The 13,593-nt window shown below is 46.4% G+C and overlaps 1 protein-coding gene across 2 annotated transcripts in view; it reads left to right on the top strand.

The window, feature by feature from the left end:
* The window catches only part of NTN1 (netrin 1), a 237,321-nt gene that overhangs the window by 34,043 nt on the left and 189,685 nt on the right, over positions 1 to 13,593 (top strand). The gene's annotated exons all lie outside the window — the stretch shown is intronic.

The following is a 13,593-nucleotide window of genomic DNA, read 5'->3' as shown; positions in this document are numbered from 1 at the left end:
TAATGAAGGAGTTAACAGGTGCAACATGATTAGCCAGTGGGTCTCCGTGGGAAATAGCATCTCCAAGTCCCTAGTGTGAAGCTAGTAAGTGCTGTTTAAATGTGTAAACAGTATAGAGCTGTCATTTATCTCAGTTAGCCTACAACATCTGGAGCAGAGCCACTGCTGGGATTCTCATTAACACCTAGTGACCAGGATCCTCCAGCTATTCACATGAACAATATACCAGGCTCGCCACAAGCTAAAGAGAGCCCCTTTCTGCCATGCTGCACTACCATTGTCATGCCAGAGCTGCCATTTCAATAAGCCAAAAGAAAAGGAGTACTTGAGGCACTAACGAATTTATTTGAGCATAAGCTTTCGTGAGCTACAGCTCACTTCATCAAATGCATCCGATGAAGTGAGCTGTAGCTCATGAAAGCTTATGCTCAAATAGAAAAGGAGGACTTGTGGCACCTTAGAGACTAACCAATTTATTTGAGCATGAGCTTTCGTGAGCTACAGCTCACTTCATCGGATGCATACCATGGAAGTGAGCTGTAGCTCACGAAAGCTCATGCTCAAATAAATTGGTTAGTCTCTAAGATGCCACAAGTACTCCTTTTCTTTTTGCGAATACAGACTAACACGGCTGTTACTCTGAAACCTATGCTCAAATAAATTGGTTAGTCTCTAAGGTGCCACAAGTCCTCCTTTTCTTTTTGTGAATACAGGCTAACACGGCTGCTACTCTGAAACCTCTCAATAAGCCAGTTTCTTTCCTTTGGTCTCGCTGAGTATTTTACTTCTGAAAAGCAATCACCCAAACTTCTCTCCGGCCGCCAAAGGTAAAAGAAGACACAGAAGAAGGTGCTTTAAAATGTGTATTCCCAGGGTGGATGTTGGAAAGGCAGTGAAAATCATATCTCCTTCCTGAGGAATGCCAGTCTTTCTCACCACAGTTGGTACCTATTTTTTTCCCCTTAAGATGAGCTATGTTTTTTGTTAAGTGAATGTATGTCTTGGAATTAATTCAAGATCACATCCTTAATAGTCTTATATGTTTACACTTCAAAAAGTCCACTTGATTTGGTGTTCTTCTCTGTCAACATGATAATTTCTTTCTATGTCTGTTGTACAATATACAATCACCACATTACATTGCTCTTTGGGTCTAATTTATAGTTACATGAATTCCAAATAGCTTTCTTACCCATAAGAAACATCCCCAAAACTAACCACTTTCCATGCATACAGCTCTTTAATCAAAGATTCTCAAAGCGTTTTTACAAGCATTTGTTAGGAACATAGGAATTGCTGTATCAGAGCATTGGTTCATCTAGTCCAATGTCCTGTCTCTGACAGTGGCCAATATTAAATGCTTCAGAGTAAGGTGCAAGAAACCCTGTAGAAGATAATTACAGAATAATCTGGTCCCTAGCATAAATTTCACTCCTAACTAAGCTCACACCACTGTAAGGTAGATGAGTGCTATTTTCCTTATTTTAGAGATTGGTAAATAGGCACTGGGATATGAAATGACTTGTTCAAGATGAGAGACAAGGTGGGTGAGGTAATATCTTCTGCTGGACCAACTCCTGTTGGTGAGCGAGACAAGCTTTTGAGCTACACAGAGCTCTTTGTCAGGTCTGGGAAACTTAGGCTATGTCTACACTGCACACTTTACAACGGTGCGGAAGTGCTGCTACAGCCACGCCGTTGTAAAGTACACAGTGTAGCCGCTCTTTGTCGCCAGGAGAGAGGTCTCCTGATGACAAAATAAAACCACCCCCAACGAGGGGCAGTAGCTTCATTGATGGGAGCATGGCTCCCACCGATGAAGTGCTGTCCACACCAGTGCTCTTCATGGTTAAAACTTCTGTTGTTCAGAGGGGGTGTTTTTTCACACCCCTGGGCGGAAAAAAGTTTTAACCACAAAATGCGGTGTAGACATAGCCTTGCTCAGAGTGCCACAGCTAAATACAAGGTGGAACAGATTGTTGAGCATAAGTAGTTAACACATATTTCAAGGGACCTTTCAAGCTGGAGTGGCCCATTAACACCCTTCCAGTCAGGGAGCTGGGGAGTTTGTTACAGGGGTATAGATTCAGGGCCGTCCTTACCCATAGGCAAAGCACACACTTGCACAGGGCACCAGGAAATTTGGGACACCAGCTCCTGCGCAGCTGCGTGCTGCTCCAGCCCCTGCTCTGGTTCTTCCCCAGGCCCCCGCCCCTGCTCTGCCCCAGCCCCGCCTCTTCCCTGCCCCTGCTCTGCCCCAGCCCCGCCTCTTCCCTGCCCCTGCTCTGCCCGAGCCCCGCCTCTTCCCTGCCCCTGCTCTGTCCGAGCCCCGTCTCTTCCCTGCCCCTGCTCCGCCCGAGCCCCGCCTCTTCCCTGCCCCTGCTCCGCCCGAGCCCCGCCTCTTCCCTGCCCCTGCTCCGCCCGAGCCCCGCCTCTTCCCTGCCCCTGCTCCGCCCGAGCCCCGCCTCTTCCCTGCCCCTGCTCTGCCCGAGCCCCGCCTCTTCCCTGCCCCTGCTCCGCCCGAGCCCCGCCTCTTCCCTGCCCCTGCTCCGCCCCAGCCCCGCCTCTTCCCTGCCCCTGCTCCGCCCGAGCCCCGCCTCTTCCCTGCCCCTGCTCTGTCCGAGCCCCGCCTCTTCCCTGCCCCTGCTCCGCCCCAGCCCCGCCTCTTCCCTGCCCCTGCTCCGCCCCAGCCCCGCCCCCACTCCCCTGAGGACTCCAGAAGTGGTTGGGCTCCCTGCACTCACTAGTAAGTAGGGCAACCTGGCCCCAGCCTACTTCGCTCCCCTGGCTCCCAGTTGCTCCCCTGCCTCCCGGCCAAGCCTGGGAGGCAGGGGAGCAAAGCAGGCTGGGGCCAGGTCACTCTACTTCCCACAGGAAGTGGCCAGCCCCCCTCCCCCCATCCCCTATGGAGGCCTGGGGCCAGCCCCCCCACCCCCGATCCCCCCCGCAGAGGCCTGGGGTGAGGCTCCACACAGACCCCCCTCGGAGGCCTGGGGCCTCACACAGCCTCCCTGTGGGGGGGGCTGCGTAGGGCACCAAAATAGCTAGGGACGGCCCTGTATAGATTGGTTTCAGAGTAGCAGCTCAAATAAATTGGTTAGTCTCTAAGGTGCCACAAGGACTCCTTTTCTTCCTGTATAGATTGTTATAATAAGCCATAAATCCAGTATCCTCATTCTTAAAGGAAACTGGCCCAACACTTTCAAACAATGAATCTAGGAGCTTAAATTCATAACTTTGCTAGACGTTGTTACAACAATCTATAACCCCTCTAACAACCCCCTTCCTTTTCTCCCAGTGACTGGAGGGGTGATAATGGGCCACTTCACCTTGAATGGTTCCTTGAAATATGTGATAACTGCTTATGCTAAACAATCTGTTCCATCTTGTATTTAACTGTGACGCTCTTGAGTAAGTGCTTGTCTACACTTAAGCCTGGTCTACACTGGAAAATTAGGCCAGGTCTACACTACAGACCTATATTGGTATAACTACGTCATTCAAGGGTGTGAAAAGCCACACCCCTGAGCGATGTAATTATACTGACCATGTAGAGCTTCCGCCTCTTGGGGTAGTTCTACCGCCTTGGGGTACCGCCTCTTGGGGAGGTTACCTACACTGATGGGAGAATCCCTCTCAATTCTGTGTTGGTGTAAGTAGTGTCTGCATTGAAGCATCACAGCGCCATAGTGTAGACAAGCCTGAAGTTTCCCAGACCTGTAGAAGAGCTTTGTGTAAGCTCAAAAGCTTATCTCTCTCACCAACAGAAACCGGTCCAATAAAAGATATTCCGTCCCCCACCTTGTCTCTCTAATATCCTGGGACTGACACGGCCACAACAACATTGCTCAGGATGACACACACACAAGATGACACAGAGCCAAGCCCTTGATTCAATCCTGACTCCCAGTTATGTGCTTTACCGCTATAGACAATACTTAAAATACAGCCCAATCTTACAACTCACACAAGTCCTTACTCACCGGAGTAGTTCCATTGACTGCAGTGGGATTACCTGCGTGAGTAAGATCTGTTTGCCTGAGTAAGAGGGCCCAATGCATTTGAACTGGTAATACTTCCTGGAAATTCCCTAGCACAGTGGTTCTCAAACTTTTTTTTTCGCGGACCACTTGAAAATTGGTGATGGTCTTGGCAGACCACTTAATGATCTTTCCAAATGTTGTTTGTACCATTAGCTAACTATTGTAAAACACTTTGGATAAAAGCACTATATAAAAAAACCCGTAATAATAATTAACATTTTTTTGTTCTACGAATAAAAGCACACAACTCATATTTTAATATCAGTAGTCTTACCTTTCTAATGTGATGGATGTGCCCTCTCTCCCCTGCTGCGGCAGCCCCCGAGCTGGGGCTGGGAAGAGGGGATCTCTTCCCCGCCACAGAAGCCACAGAGCTGGGGCTGGGAAGGAGGGCTGTCTCTCCCTGGCAGCTGCAGCCCTGGAGCTGGGGAAAGTCACCTCTTTCTCTGGCCGCCGCAGCCCTGCACATCCCAAATTCCCCCCACCCCCTCTTCTCACCTCACTGCCCCCTCCCACCTACCCCCTATTCTCCCCAAGGCCACCACCTCACCTTACATGTGTGTCTTCTCCAGGGTCCAGGCACCTAATTAGTGGACATGCCTGCTCGGCTCCACTAATTAGGTGGGTGGCCCTTCATTCTCTCGTGTGTTGCCACCCAGGTGTGCACCTTAGAGGGAACTATCCGCGGACCACCTGAATGGAGTTCGTGGACCACTGGTGGTCCGCGGACCACAGCTTGAGAACCTTTGCCCTAGCACATTCAGCCATTCCAGGAGTCAATATGACACTCACCTTCTTTTCTTGTTCCAAATTAGCTTGTGAGATAGAGGAAATGAGTGTGTAATTCTGATGAAGCTCATGGAGTTCATGCCAGAAGCTACTGTGTATTGGGCTTAAATTTGTTTTAATAATTCTATTAGTGGATTCTTCAGAAAACACCACTTTCTCTTAGGCTATGTCTATACTACAAAATTAAGTTGACCTAACATATTTCGGCATACAGCGGCTGCAGTAATTACATTGTTTGTGCATGTCTTCACTTTGCTCCTTCTGTCGGAAGTGTGTGTCCTCACCAGGAGTGCTTGTATCGATTGTACTGTCAGGGTGAGTCAATGTGGAATGGCTCCTGAAAGCCAGTAACAGTTGACATAATCAACACAGTGTCTACACTGTCACTGTGTCAACCTAACTACTTTGACCTTGACTTTACATCACTCGGGGAGGTGGAGTTATTAAGTTGGCATAGTGGGGCAGTTACATTGGCAGGAGCAAAATTTAACTCTAGACACTTCCATAGTTAGGTCGACATAAGCTGCCTTGCACAAACCTAACTCTGTAGTGTCGAGCAGATCTTAGACCTCAGATTTCTGAGTTACATACCGGTTCATCTTTTCCAACAAATGCCCTACACTTATCAGGAAGCAAGTGCTTTGGAAGAGTAAAACTGCTATAAACCAACATTTCAAAGTGGGATTATGTATTTCAGTTTGTAGAGCGCCCTAGGTACTGTATGAATTAGAATACACCAGTTCTAAATAAAATCCACTACCAAACACAACAAAACAAACAAACTGCCCTGCCAAGACCATACAGCCTAGAATAATCACCCATAGATAACAATCATAATAAACCTATTCAACCACCACCGACTTCCCAGCAATACTCCTCCCACTCTCAGCAGCAGGATCACGATCAAAATCCAGAGAGCAAAGATGGGAATTGCAACATGCATTGAAGGGTAACAGACCCGGGCTTAGGCAGACAGAGGTTGGGAACGAAAGGTGAAAAAGTCAGCAGAAGTAGAGTGATACTTCCTGCTTCACTCTGAAATCTTCTTCAGTAGGTGGAGAAGGTGAAATCCCTCACAGAAGCAGTGTTCAGAATGCCAGGTTCCCTGCCATTGAAACCTGAATTAGCCTGAAGTCAGTTTTGTTATTCTTATTACTGGACTGGTCAGACATCTTCCACTGGAACTTTTTTGTCTCCTTTGATGGAAAGCTGGGTTCTCAACTAAATGAAAATTTTCACAGAAAGTATCTGCTTTCCTTGAAAATTTTAAATTTTTCATCAGAGAACCTGAAAACCAAAATTTCAGTTGTCAGCCTCAAATGTTTCCATTTTTGCTATTGTTTGGCTGGAAAAAAAATCAATGTTCACACTTTTGGCTTTTTGATGAAAAGTCAAAATATTCCCTGGGGGAAAAAACACTTTTCCTGACCAGTTCTAATTCTTATTTATTATTTCAAGGGGCCCACCAGTGTGTTAGAAGCTTCACATGGAAAAGACAGGTCCTGGGCCCAAAGAGCTTATCATCTAAGGATCCAATTCTGCAAAGGGATCCACGCACCCACACCTTTCACCTTTTTGGAGTCCCATCAAACATCAGTGGAACTCCCTCCAGACCTGATCTACCCATGTGGACCTCTTTGCAGAATCAGGGCTTAAAGGATGGATGTGGCATGGAAGTGAGACAATAACATGCTCCAGGAAGAGGAGGGTGAGAAAGGACATGGCTTGGAGATATATTATTGTCGTTAGTTAGTTAGATGTACAACCTGGTGAATCAAATAGGATTTTTTTAAACAGTGTTTTAAAGTGATGCAAGTGACACAGTCCCTGACTTGGTACAGACTTGGGCACGGTGGTTTGTTTACTATTGCAGAGGGCATACCAACATACTAGTAGTTAGTTACATAATATTTCTGTGTTGCTCTCCCCTCTCAACCTTGGTTCTTCAGGTATCATCTGCTCTGCACTGAAGAATAGCTCTGTGTAGTGCTAAAGTTTGTCTCTTTCGCCAACAGAAGTTCGTCCAATAAAGGATATTCCCTCGCCCATCTTGTCTCTCTAATATCCTGGGACCAACACGGCTACAACAACACTGCAAATTGCACTATTTGATCTGTTCCATTCCCGTCAGCGTCTGGCCAACCCAAGCCAATTGCATGCCAGCCCAAACTGTTATAAAGCATCCAAGTCCTTTATAGTGGGAAGGGACTGGTGAAAGAATCCACCAGTGAAATGGCTTCTGAGCTCAAATATTTGCTAGACCATGGTAATGCTTGCGAAAGAGGCCAGGGAACCTTGCCCGTACTTTTAACAGATTTAGTAGCATCAGTAAATTAGAGCCACTAGTTTGCTCTGTAACTTTTCATTAATTTTTTTAGTGTTAGAGATAAGAACCGCTGTAAAACACTTCTAAAACTCCCATTAACATGAATAAAATTCCCTCATGGTTTCCTTGGATATGGGAAACACAATTAGATAAATATATACTGCATTGTATTGAGCAAGCACTTTGAACATGACCTCTGTAATTTGTTCCCATACCATTGGCTTAATCTATGGGGCCAGGGCGTGAGATGAAGTAAGCACCTGCACATCTCTCTGACGTCAATGGCACTTGCAGGTGCCCTTTGCCTCTCAGATTTTGGCTCTATATTTTTGTTCGCCTAGAAAATGTTTAACAATAACAACTGCAATCACAGTGTGAAAAGGGAAACATATTGTTTTTTCAGCTACAGGAGCTGGCACAAGATGCACATTAAGTCTCTCGTTGCATTAGGCTGGAGAGAGCCTTGTTTGCCATAGCAGCCTTCCCATGCCTGAGTTGGATCCTACAGTTAGATGTGAGAACAGTCTGCTGGTAACGATGTTCCTCAGCTAAAGGGAAACCGCAGGTCAGGCTTACTGGGCGAGGGGTAACTGATAGACTCTTGGAAAACTGTAAATGCAAAATCCTACCAATGAATAACTTCCTCTCCAATGAACCTGGGGCTGGACTTTAGTATTTCAGTTGTTGCTGCTGGGAAAAAGTTTTCAGGGCAAACCGATTAGAAAAACTATTCTGAGACAGATCTTTAGCTCGTGTCACTCAGCCTAGCCCCATTGACTTCAACAGAGCTTCATTGATTGACACCTGCTGAGGATCTGGCTGTAATTCTACACAAGCATTTGAGGTCTGTTGTATTTTTCCCCAAGGAGTTCCTCGGGTGCTTTATTAAACCCTAGGGTACCCTTCATTTTAACCAGCTTTAATCTTCCTGCCCTCAAAGCTTCATGTCACAGTCATCATTATTCAAGTGCCTAATTTGTAAAGAAAGAGGTGCCGGGCCTCAAGCATTCATAACTGATGCAGCAATCCCAGAGGTGCTGGGGTTGTGAACTGCCAATCCTAGAGGTGCCGGGGCTCAGCCCTGGCAAGCCCTGGCACAAATGAAGCACTGAATTCTTCCCATCAACATTTCTCTTCAATCAGCCTGAGGGGATGCTGTTTAGCAGCAGAAGACTATCTCTCCCAGCTCCGTGGGTCAAGGAATGAGAAGCTGAGACTGGCAACTGAGTCCGAGTCAGGCCTGTGGCAACCCATGGCGCTATTCCATAAGCCATTGGACCAACCCCACATCCCATGCTGGCCTGGAAAATGCATGCAGGTGCCTGCCTGGCAATGGGGAACAGTGCTTTGGGGATTATAACACATTTAGTTATTTATCAACTTGCCAATTTAAATGCCTGATTCCTGTGATTTTTTCTAGAAAACCTGCTGCATGAAAAATATTTTCATTAATCAAGGAGGAGGGAAGAAGCAGGGATGGGAAAATAAAGGTTAAACATTTGCTTAAATTTTATAATAACTCAGAGGACAGTTCAGCAATGGAACAAACTGCTCAGGATAAAATTCTTCTGTCTCATAGAGAAACCGCTAACGTGCCTAATTTTTTCTGCACTCGAGGCTTATGCGGCTCTGGGGACGAGGTCCACTGCAATTGTATTTATTTACTACATGCATATAGGGAGCCCATCATAGTGGAATCTGGGCACATTTGACATGCCCTAATATTGGGTCTATTCATATTTCCCAGTACGAGCAGAAGACAGACCATGCTTCCCTCAGCACTGAAGACAAAGGGCCAGATCCTCAGCTGGCGTATCTTAGCATAGTTCCCTTGACTTCAGTGGAGCTATCCCAGTTGACACCTGCTGAGGATCTGGCTCACAGAGTGAAGAGAGACTTAGTCAGTGAGATAGGTGGCTCCAGGATTTCATGCTGAAATTCATGGGAAGCAAATCTGAGGGGGATTTGCTGAGCTCTGGAGCCCCTTCTGAGCCAGTGGATTCTGTGCTGCTGTGATTTAAGTGTGCCAGCATCTCTATATGGACCTGAATGTGGTATTTTTATATTAGTGTCGACAATGTTCTCAAATCAAAGTGGGCAAAGACCCAACATCCAAAGTGTTGTATTTCCTTACCCTTCACCTCATGTTTTCTTACCTTTAGCTGAGTTTTACCCTCATTCAGTCTTAGAGGCAGTGTGGGCTGGTATCTAGAGCACTGGACTGGGACTCTGGGTTCTAGTCCCAGGCGTGCCACTAGCCTGCTGGGTGACCTTAGGCAATTCACTTCTTCTCCCAATGCCTCAGTTTCCCCTATGTAAAATGGGGCTTGTGATATGTATCTCCTTTGCAAAGCACTTTGAGATCTACTGATGATAAGTTCTCTCTCCCTCTTTCTTTGTGTGTGTGTATATATATATATATATATAAAGCTAGGGATTATTAATACAGAGGCTAATGTTTCATACACATGGATTGGAGCGGAAGCCAGAGCTGGTACTTGTCATGAAGGGGTTTGGATGCTGTCGTCAGACAGCTGCACAGATAATCATTATGTTGGGGGCAGGGTCTGTCACACTCATTCTTCAGCTCAGGACCCCATGGAAGAGAAGTGAGAAAGAAGCTGTGAAGAAATGGCCATGCAAATGTCCAGGAAGCCAGAAGCAGTACTGCAGCTTGGGCATTCGTCCTGCTCATCGGTGGATATCACATGCTGATGGCAGGTGGAAGCTTTGAAGCAGCTGTTTTTTCCTGTGATGAGTGGAGACACATGCACTTCACTAACCACAGACCCTTGAAGCAGGATCTTCAAGCTGTCTTTGCAGACATTCTTATCCTGTCTGAGAGCAACACATCAGTGTGGTGCTTGAAATAACAGCATTTATATACAACTGGCATAAAACAAAGACAGGGCTAGTTGCACAGGGCCTGCTTTTCAGAAATGATGAAAACCCACATCTTATTGCATTCTGTAGGAATTGTGGGTGCTCATCACCTCTGGAAATCAACCTCTTCCCCCTTTCTGTGCCTCAGTTTACCCATCTGTGATGAGGGGAGGGCAATGCAATACCCTCTCTTGTACAGTGCTGTGGAGTGTGGGTGAAAAGTGCTATTTATTATTACTATGCCTATGTGTTCAGTATGAGTTTTTTCAAGAGAAAAATGGCAAGTGAGGTCAATGATGCAGTCAAATGAGCTGCATGGACTAAGTGGAGTAAAAGCAAAGCCTCTGGCTGGGATGGTCTACAGGAATTCTACTTCAAAATCCATTCTGTGTAGGAGAATTTGTTTCAGAAGAAACATTTGATCCCAAGCATTACTGAGCACCCATAATTTCGATCAACTTCCAAGTGCTCAGCACCCCTTAGGATCAGGCCCTAAATCCTGGGACAGCCTAAGGAAGGTTCATTCTGCCACATGAGGCAGAATGGTATAATAGGTATGGATGACATTGTTATGAAGGACCAGATGGGAAGCAATATCCATAGAAGTATTGGCCTATAAACTGGCAGAGTTGCTAACTGTAGTCTCACAAGTGAGCCTTGCACTGGGAGAGCTTTCTCACAGCCTTTTATTCTCGGGAAGCTTAAAGTTAAACTAATTTCCAACAAAAAGGTTTTTACACAAACAAAACCAGCACAGTTAAGCTAAAACAAAACCAGTCTTGGAGGTTTGCCTTCCCTTTAGCTTGTCCACTGCTAATCTCTGCTCTCCTCTCTCTGGGCCAAAGCATGACATCCTTATTCTGTCCTGATTGATACACACTCCCATTGGCTACAAGGGAAGTTCAGCCTGTGAGAGGACTGAGCAAAATCCGATCTTCTGTGATTATCAGGGATCTCGCTTTGAAAAAAGCATCTGGAGTTTAGGCTCTTCTCTCTTGACTGGTTTCCCAATGATACCAAGGTTGCTGGGCTGTCTGAGCCCTGCCTTATTTTCCCAAAGCACACTAACACTTTCTCTTTATGGCCACATGTGGGAAGCAAGAAGTCCTGGCTGGGAACTAGCCCCCTCTTTGCCAGTTCCAGTACCCAGCGATGGATTATTGAAGTGGGGAAGCACAAGCCTTACATCAGGACCTTTGAAATGGTGTGAAATCTTCTCCGGTCTGTAAGATTTTCTGTGAAAATTTGTGGCCAGCTTAGCATTTCTGGTGCTATTGAATTGCAGGCGTAAATGTGGGATGGCCCCAGGTAGGGCATAGGGACAGTCCACAATGCAAAATTGTGTACTGGGATGTTATCTGGGAAGCAAGCACTGACGCGGCCTCATTTCTGCCTTCAGTGGAGTGTGCGCCAACAAAAACACAGCCAATCTCCCAAAGCCAACACCTCTCAGGCTGCCACACCTTAGACGAAGATTAGGACAGGAAACACTTATACACTGTGGTTACTAATAATCATTGCAATAATGACTAACATTTATTTGGTTCTTTAACACAAAGAGTAAGTTCGCTGCCCCAAAGAACTGACAGATTGGAGAGAATTTATGGTATGCGTATTAATCAATTTTCAGATTAATGTTATGCATATTTATTAAACTCATTAAAACATCTTTCCCTTTCTAGGTAGGTTTAGAAATGCCAAGCAGTGTTATCTAGGAGAAAATGATAAGGGCTAGCAATCCCCCGGCCTCAGCCACAGTCCGGAAAGAACATACTGTAGTATCGCATAAATTGTTCAACATCAGGGCGTTACCTTTTCCTCTGAAAAATCCGCCACTGACATGTGACTAGCAGAGTCTGTGTCTAGTACAGCACCCTGTGCCTCTTTATGAGGCCTCTCTGTTATAGCACCCTGACATAAGGCTCCTACACTCTCCCCCTGCCCCCGTGTAATTAAACCCCAGTATAAATGCTTGGCACCTCACAGGGTCTGGGTGTATTCTCCCATAGAAAAGTGTCACAACAGACCAGGAGACATTTTAAATATAGAGGCTCAAATTGGGCCTCCATTTACACTTACACAATCCCACTGATTTTTACCTGGGTTGTATGGGTGTGGCTGAGGGCAACATTTGGTTTAGATCTTTTTACCTGGGCTGCTTCCCAGCTGGCACGCCATGGGAGGGTGCATCCAGCTGTCCCTTGACCATGTCTCTTTTCACCCGTCCTCTCCTCCCTCACACCAATAGCTTTTCAGCTTCACTCCCAGGGCATGCGCCAGGGTAGTCTCAAGGTTGTTCTGGGCATGGCCACGAAGGGTTCCTCATTGCTGTCTCAGCTCTGTTCCAACCATGAGAAACTGCTGGGCATACAACCATGTTTTTTCTGGCTCTGGCAAATCCCAACTCATTGGTCCTCTCTTTCCTATTGCCTAGACTTGGATACATTTGTTCTTAGGCTATAGCCTGTTCAGGGAGGAGGAAACCTAACAAACTCATGGGCTGTATCGGAACTGGCCCCCAGAATGCCAGTCCTAGCAGCCCTGGTGTAAGTGAGAAATCAGTCAAGATAAAGCCCTAAACTCCAGAAGCTTTTTCAAAGGAGGACCCCTGATAATTACAGAATATCCTGAGAGACGGTGTAACCCAGAAGCAGCTCACAAGCTGATGTTTCATTAGGGCCTACCCATAAAAAGCAGCATTTTTTTGTTCTCTCCACGGGCTGAAGAAGGACCAGAATCAAAACTCTGGATCTCTACTTCTGGAAAACTTTGGATCCATATCTGAAATTTGTGGCTCAGCCCCCTCTCTACTGATCGTCGCTGTTAACTTACAAACATTGTTCTCAGAGATTGGATGGCATCACTGGAAAGGCCAGTGGGCAAACACCAAAATACAAAAAGAGCTAAGTTTAATATCAGACTTTTCTAGGAAGACATGGAAAATCACTCTGCCTTAAATGGGTAAGAACACCATTGGGAGGGATAGGACTTTCGCTTTCAAACTTTTTTCAGGGATATCGCTTATAATGGAATGTTAAAAATTAACACAGTGATTGAGGCTGATGGAATAGCTCACTCCCCCATTAAAAGCAGATGGCCTTGCTAAAGCAGTCAGTAGATTGATGGAATTTAAGACCAGAAGGGATCTATTTGATCCTGATCTCCTGCATAACAGGCCAAAGAGACATCTTCAGGGCCAGATTGTGACCAGATGATTGGCCCTCAGCAAGGGGCAGTGGGTTGTTCAGCTGTCTCTGGAGCAGCGTAGGGAATCACAGTGTCTTGCCAGTTTCTCCACTGTTCCAGGGAGGTAGTGAACTGCAGTTGTATCTGGTGAGTTGCATGCTGCTTGATGCCCCAGCTGGCCAGCACTGTTAGGTGGCAGAACAATGGAACTGCCCACTCCTTGCCCTCTCCTGCCTGCCTACACAGGGAGGGGCCATAGGTGTTTCTGATGTGGGTAGCCAGCGCCAGGCCCTTACATCCCCTTAATCCTTGCACCAATCAACATCAGGCAATGATTTGGCCCAAAGTTAGTTTGAATCCTGCCAC

The sequence above is a fragment of the Lepidochelys olivacea genome (genome assembly GCF_965140295.1).
Source record: "Lepidochelys olivacea isolate rLepOli2 genome assembly, chromosome: 14".
Lineage (NCBI taxonomy): Eukaryota > Metazoa > Chordata > Testudines > Cheloniidae > Lepidochelys > Lepidochelys olivacea.
Note: the sequence above shows the minus strand (reverse complement) of the source record. Positions and strands in the feature narration are given on the sequence as shown.